Source organism: Numida meleagris, chromosome 3 (assembly GCF_002078875.1).
Source record: "Numida meleagris isolate 19003 breed g44 Domestic line chromosome 3, NumMel1.0, whole genome shotgun sequence".
Classification (NCBI taxonomy): Eukaryota; Metazoa; Chordata; class Aves; order Galliformes; family Numididae; genus Numida; species Numida meleagris.
Window position 1 is genome coordinate 22,081,685 of NC_034411.1, and position 6,393 is coordinate 22,088,077.

The window sequence follows — 6,393 nt, forward strand, 5'->3', positions numbered from 1 at the left end:
ACCTGAAGTAAGAGCCTGGTTAAATCAGTTAACTATCAGCCTACACTTCAGAATAATGCTGCTAAAAATGAAAAGTAAAATTAGCCTGTCATTTTGCTGTCACTCACATGGAATGCGAGCTGCCCTTCTGCAAAGCTGTTACTTTCCATTAACATACATTTGTGGGGGGGGGGTGCAAGGACTTTCAGCAGCAGCAGCCACTCCTTGTGGTGCAGCCATGTGCGCAGCCAGTGGGTAGAGATCACCTTGGTTTGGGGCTGTTCTCTTACTGTCACCACTGACCACCCCAGGAAGGGCTGCTCTCTGGCAGAGACGTCAGCCTGCCAGCAGCCCACCTCTGCTTTCAGGCACCGGCCCACGCCGATCCCAAACTCCCTCTCTGGTTTGAAAACTCCTTTCCTTCCAGAGACAGCAGTGGCTGTGGATAAAAGACACTGATGCCCAAAATACCCTCACTCCTTGAAAATATTTGTATATCTTTTAGTTCATAACTCTTTCTCAGCAAGCCTTATAACTCCTGCTGGAGTCAGAGGAAGGAAACAAAGTGATGTTAGGCATGCAGGAGAAATGCCCCATCCATTCCGTCACAGGGCTAGGCTGGGAGCTGCCAGCCTGGGACACCCCAGCCAGCCCCACACCAGCCTGTGGGTGGGCAGCAACACCCGCCACCACGAGCTTGGCTTTGTACACCTCCACACATCTGCTCGTGTTTGTAGAGTCACACTCCAGTGACAGCAGCAGTTTGCTGGCTCAGGGAAAGCAGCATTACCTATGCCACAAAGAGTTCTGCATGGCTTTGCTACTGGTGAATGGCGCCGACGTTTTCCTAAACTAGGTGAAACAGTTTTGACACACTGTCAGAAATAGATGGAAGGATTTTTGTCTGGTGGCTTGACCTTGCAGGAGGTGGAATTCACAGTCCTGTGGCTTGCAAGTTGCTGTGCCCCACTGCGTCCTGCTGCGCTGTGCCCCAGTGCTGGGGCAGTGTGAGCACACAGCGCCCTGGGCAAGGCAGGAGTGGATGCCTAATCCAAAACCTGCTGTTTAAGCAGCAGGAGCAATATTATTGAAATTGAAAGGCATTAGGCCATCTTCTTGTTGAACGCTTTTTACAGCATGGCCAGTAGCTTCCACTTTTTAAGTTTCCTATTTGCACACTTACTAAACCCAGCTGTCCGTGGCCCTTGTATTCTGTCCCCTTCAAGATAGCCACTAAATATGTGCTTAAAACCCCCAGGTGTGTGCCTGCAGCTTTGTGCATAGCAGGGCAGGCAGGAGTGAGATCTGGTAATAGAGAACAACAGGAGCTCACAGCTTCCTGCTATTTCTGTTGCTCTCAGATGCTCTAAAGCCAGGTGTTTCACAGCCATACAGTGATATCTGCAGTGATTACTCTCTGTCTTTGCCATTTCTGTTTCTTTTTTTCTTTTTTGCTGACCTGAAAGACTAATTCCCTGCCTCTGTGCCTTACTGCAGGTCAATTCCTGCAGCACAACTCCTGACTCCCGTAGTGTCTCAAATACAGTTTATTCAGTGACATGAGGTCTTATTCCCCAGCCCAAAGCCAAACTGAGAGTGAAGTTTTGATGTGTGTGATGAGCACAGGCTGATCATCCCTCCGTTCGCATATCTCTGGCTGACCTCTACCGAAACATTAACCTAGCAGTCACGCCACATTCAGCTGTGGAAGGAGTGCTGGTGCCCTCAGCCCAACAGAAGGCTGCAGCATTACATCTGTTATGTGCCGGCTTAGAGAAGTGGCCGGATCCTTGGCTGCCATAAATTGTTAGGGTTGTGCTAACCTCAGCAGAGCTACCTGCCCTTGTAGTGCATAATCGCCCTTTAGGAGCCTGCACCATTAACTGGACAGATGGTCTTAATCCCCCTCTTCCTGGGTGGTTGTGCACATCATGACTGAGACTTGCCAGACCTCAAGGACTAAGTGTCACTGGAAATTGAATGAACGCTGCCTGTGCAGCTGTCCCCCTGGCCAGGTTGGAGCAGGTTGCAGGCGGGAGGCTCTCCGTATGGTACCTGCTCTGCCACTGGGAAGAAGGCAGGTCTTCAGGACACTTATACCTCTGAAAAGAACCAATAAACTACCCACGGAGCTAAATAATAGCTCCAATAGTCAGGAAACACCACAAGGAGTAAATAGACTGGTAAATCTTGCCCCAGACTTCTGGGTCAGGATGCTGAGAACTCCTGTAAGGGATGAACAGTGTTTCTGCTGAAAACAGCTTTCCTAACTGGTGTTATGCTGTCATTACAGTTGGTATCATATCTCAACACAGTTATGTTTTTGTTTGTCAGGCTCTGGTATGCACAAGAGGAAAAAAACAAGAAGTTCTGTTGTACAAGCTCAGCAACCACTTCAGCTTACGCAACTCAGTGTTTCTTTCTTCTTTGTTCCCTCATGCTACTGCCTCAGCTGTTTTTGTGAACTGGCCTTGCTACTTTCTAAAGTGCCATGCTGTCCATAGGTATTACCCAGCTGGCAAAAAGAAGTACAGTGGAAGCTGCTCGTTGTGCCAGTGTCCCCTCCACCATCACCTGTTTCCGTGTCTCTTGGTCCTGTGATGTCCACGTAATTTCCCCCACATTCACCTGCCTGCTTTCTCATAATGGCACACAAAGCACATCAGTTCAATGCCTAGGGGTGGGCACCCAGAGTCAATGTGATTTTTTTTGGCCACCCTCTGGGGCACTTTTCAAATCCATAGCAAAACCTTTCAGTAGAGTTAATGAATTATTCTGCAGTTTCTGGAATGCTGGGCTCAGACATTACAGAGCTAATCCTCCTCTAGCTCCATCAGTCAAAACACATCAGCATTTCTCCTCTTCAGCTTCTTTGCATTTGATATACTGGTACAGGACCAGGCTCATTCTGGCAGAGCTGAATTTCATGAATCATGGCAAACCACTCTTTGCAGAGATGGTAATAGTTCTAATCTTCTATCATTATCCCCCAAAGCATCAGGAATGTGCTGGGTAAATATTTGCAGCAAAAGGAGGCAAGCTGAAATTTCCATCTAGGCCTCAGTCTCCCCATGGCTGAGCTGGGTTAAAATCTGGCCTTCTGCACTGAGCTCATCTCCATTCTAAAGATTGAGTGTACAACAGACACAGATTATTTGCTCCAAGCAGGGCTGGCATGAAAGTAAAGATACAGGGAAGACATCCCAAGCCAGAGTTTGCTTAGATGTACCCAAGGGTTAGATCCTATGGTGGCGTGAAGAGAGTGTAGCCAACACAACTGTGATGGTGATTTACCTTAAGCTGAATATCATCTCTTTCAGGACAAAAGTTGCAGCCATCAGAAATACCTCACTGGAAGGTAAAATAAATGAGTGAGGTATTAAGGCACCAGATCTGCTAGAGTGACTCAGTCTCTCTCACATGCACACATGCTGTCTTTCGTGACACAGTAATAACTACAGATGCACAGTTTATTTTAGCCCAACTGTTCCTCCACAATCACTAAATCAGCAACAAAACATGAAGAAGACCATTTCTCCACCTGTTCCTGTGGAGAGTAGTGCCCTTCGTGAAGTGGGGCAGCTTCACAGCTATAGAGAGCCCTCTGGATCCTTGAGGTGGACACCACAATCCATTCTGTTCTGCTTCTTAATACTATGGTTTCTATAAGGATGTTGGGCTGAGCTGTGAGCAGGAACTGGAGCCATCTGCATCCTAACTCACTTCAGATCCCTACACTCCTGTGGTCTGACCCAGATGTCTGGGAGGCCTTTCATGAGTCTCAATCTATGAAAGACCACAATGGAAGAAGGCAGAGCAATCAAAGAGCACAGTCCTACAAAGACACTGAAGACACTGGGGTTGGTATTTCTATACAAGACACAAAGACTGCTGCTTCGTGACAGTTCATAAGCAGTGCAAAGGCTCATTTCTCCAGTTCAGGGACATGATGGGAGTTTGGGTAGAATGATGTGTGCTTATGTCCCTAGGCAAAGGAGGAAGGCCAGTCTCACAAGCTGTACAGTGAGCACATTGAGGGGCAGTGAGGAAGATGGGCTGCTTTCCAAGGAGGAAGACTGCCAGATGCTGGGTGCCAAAACCTGAGGAATCAATATGCTGCTGCCAAAGTAATGCTCATACTTCAGAGTTCATGCGGCCTCCTTGTACACTACCACAAGGATGATCTTCAACCTAATAGCAGTAGGAGGGAAAGCTAAGATGGCTGTTGGACCCTCTGCAATTTTGCGTCAGCAATAAGCGGCTGAAAGAGAAGAAGCTTATTTCTTCTACATTTTGCTTTTTGTCAGTAATTTTCTGGGAAAATTCCTCTAGCTGTGCTACCTGCTGCTAAAGCAGGGGTCCTCTGAGGCTGCAGCATCTAGCCATTCCTTTTCAAGACTGTAGCTTGATCATTGAGGTTTCTGTTTCATCTTTTGCTAGCATTTGAGATCTACATGAAAAAAAAAAAGCCAGCATTGACCATTATAGAATGTATTATTTAGGAGAACTGGGAAAAAAAGAGTCTTAGAGCAGCAAGAGTGTTCTTGCAGAGGCTGCTCTGAGATGAAATAGTCTCTTCTTGGTAGGTGAGCTGGGAGCAGACAACCATGCCATGGTAATATCATGAAGGAAAGGGGGAATTTAATTTTAAAACCATTCCTTGCCTTAGGGCTTTGCTCAGTAGGGCCGGGCCCAGGGTGATGAGCTCCTGCTTTTCTCATGGATCCCAGCCTGGAGCATGGCTCAGTCCCCACGTCCTGCTCTGCTGTGGCCTCTTGCTGCAGACTACAAGCAAGGTGGGTCCCTTGCAGTAGAAACAGCAGGTGTGGAGTGTGGATTCCTCAGACACTGTGCAGGGAGTGGCACCCACTGCTGCATTTCAAACCCCTTTTTTTCTCTGTAAGTCTGGAGTGGCTGAGTACAGTGGGACAGAGACTGTCTTTTTACAGAGAATTATTTGAATGCAACATTGAACAGTGATGTTCAGATTTTTTTTTTTTTTTTTTTTGCTAACTTGCACGAGGGAATGGCTTGTCTTTTCTTGATATAAGGGGGTGGACAGTTTTAGCATATGAAAAGAACATCTTGCTTCTGCATTTTCTCTCCAGACTGCCTCTGCTCTTACTCTCAGAGCTGTCTTATCACTCAGTCTTCAGGTTTTCAGCACCTCCAGCCCCCTTATCTCAACAAATGAACCCACACACGAAACGTATTTTTCACAGTGGGGCCAAAGGTACTGAGATCCTTCAGGTTCTGGGATTTCTTTGTAGGTAAGGCGCACAGTGAGCTCAGCACCTTGCAGAGTCAGAGCCTGCATTGTATGAATTTTCTTGCTGAGACCAGGCTTCTCTAGTACAGAGGCTGTGATTTGCCTGGTCTGCATATGGGGAGGAAATCTTCACTGAGGTCAGCATTGTTTCCCATTTTTCCCTTCAAGTTTCTACAAATAATCCAGGATCTAATATCCCTCTGAATTTTCAAACGAGCTTAATCTGGAGAGAAAATGTATTGTGTGCCTCGGAGGCTTAGTGTATATATGTCCAAGTGGCTGACCTGGGAGTTGGGGTTGGCCCTCACTGCCTTCATCTCACAAAAAGGCAATGCTCTGGTGACACATTTATCTGCTTTTCTTGCAACTCTGAGCACTAATGCTGTTCCTCAAGCTAAGAATAGATTTTCTTCGTCTTGATGGCTGTCAAAAACAGCATGGACCAGAACAGCAAATCTTAGTAACGTGCAGGCCAAATCTTCCTTTTGGTTGCACAGACTTCTCTGCAGCTACATGAAAGTTAATGGCGCACCAGGGACACTGTGATATAGAGGAAGTACCATAACAAAGAAGGGCTGGTTGAAAAGCCACTCTTAGAGCTCTTTCTGTTTCCTTTATCTCAGTGTAATTCAAATAAGGTCTCACAGGGAGAGCCTGGCTCTGCTGGATATTTTTATTAGTGTCCATTGGGACTGACTGAAGAATATATTTATATCATTTTGCAATTACTTTCTTGCCAGGAATGACTGAAATCACCTGGAGTGAGGGCCTGAGGTAGAAATGATCTGAACTAATAGGGGAAACAGCCCAGACTGAAATTCAATAATGATGAAGGCCAAATAATATATTTAGGAATGTACAACAATAAATGTGGTGGAAGTACTGCAGAATAAGACTTGGGGATCACAGCAGATCATGAGATCAGTACAAATCACTGGAATGATACCATGGCAAGTGTTCTCCCTGTTGACTTGGTTTAAGATGAAGACAAATCATGCTAATTTGTGTGAAGGAGAACTTACGTTAGATCTAAAGAAACATGCTGTTGTTGTGAAACTTGTGAAGCACAGCTAGTAGCCAGGGGAGGCTACAGAACCCTTGACAGTGGTGATTCAAGAACAGATTAGATGAACAGCCTTCATGCT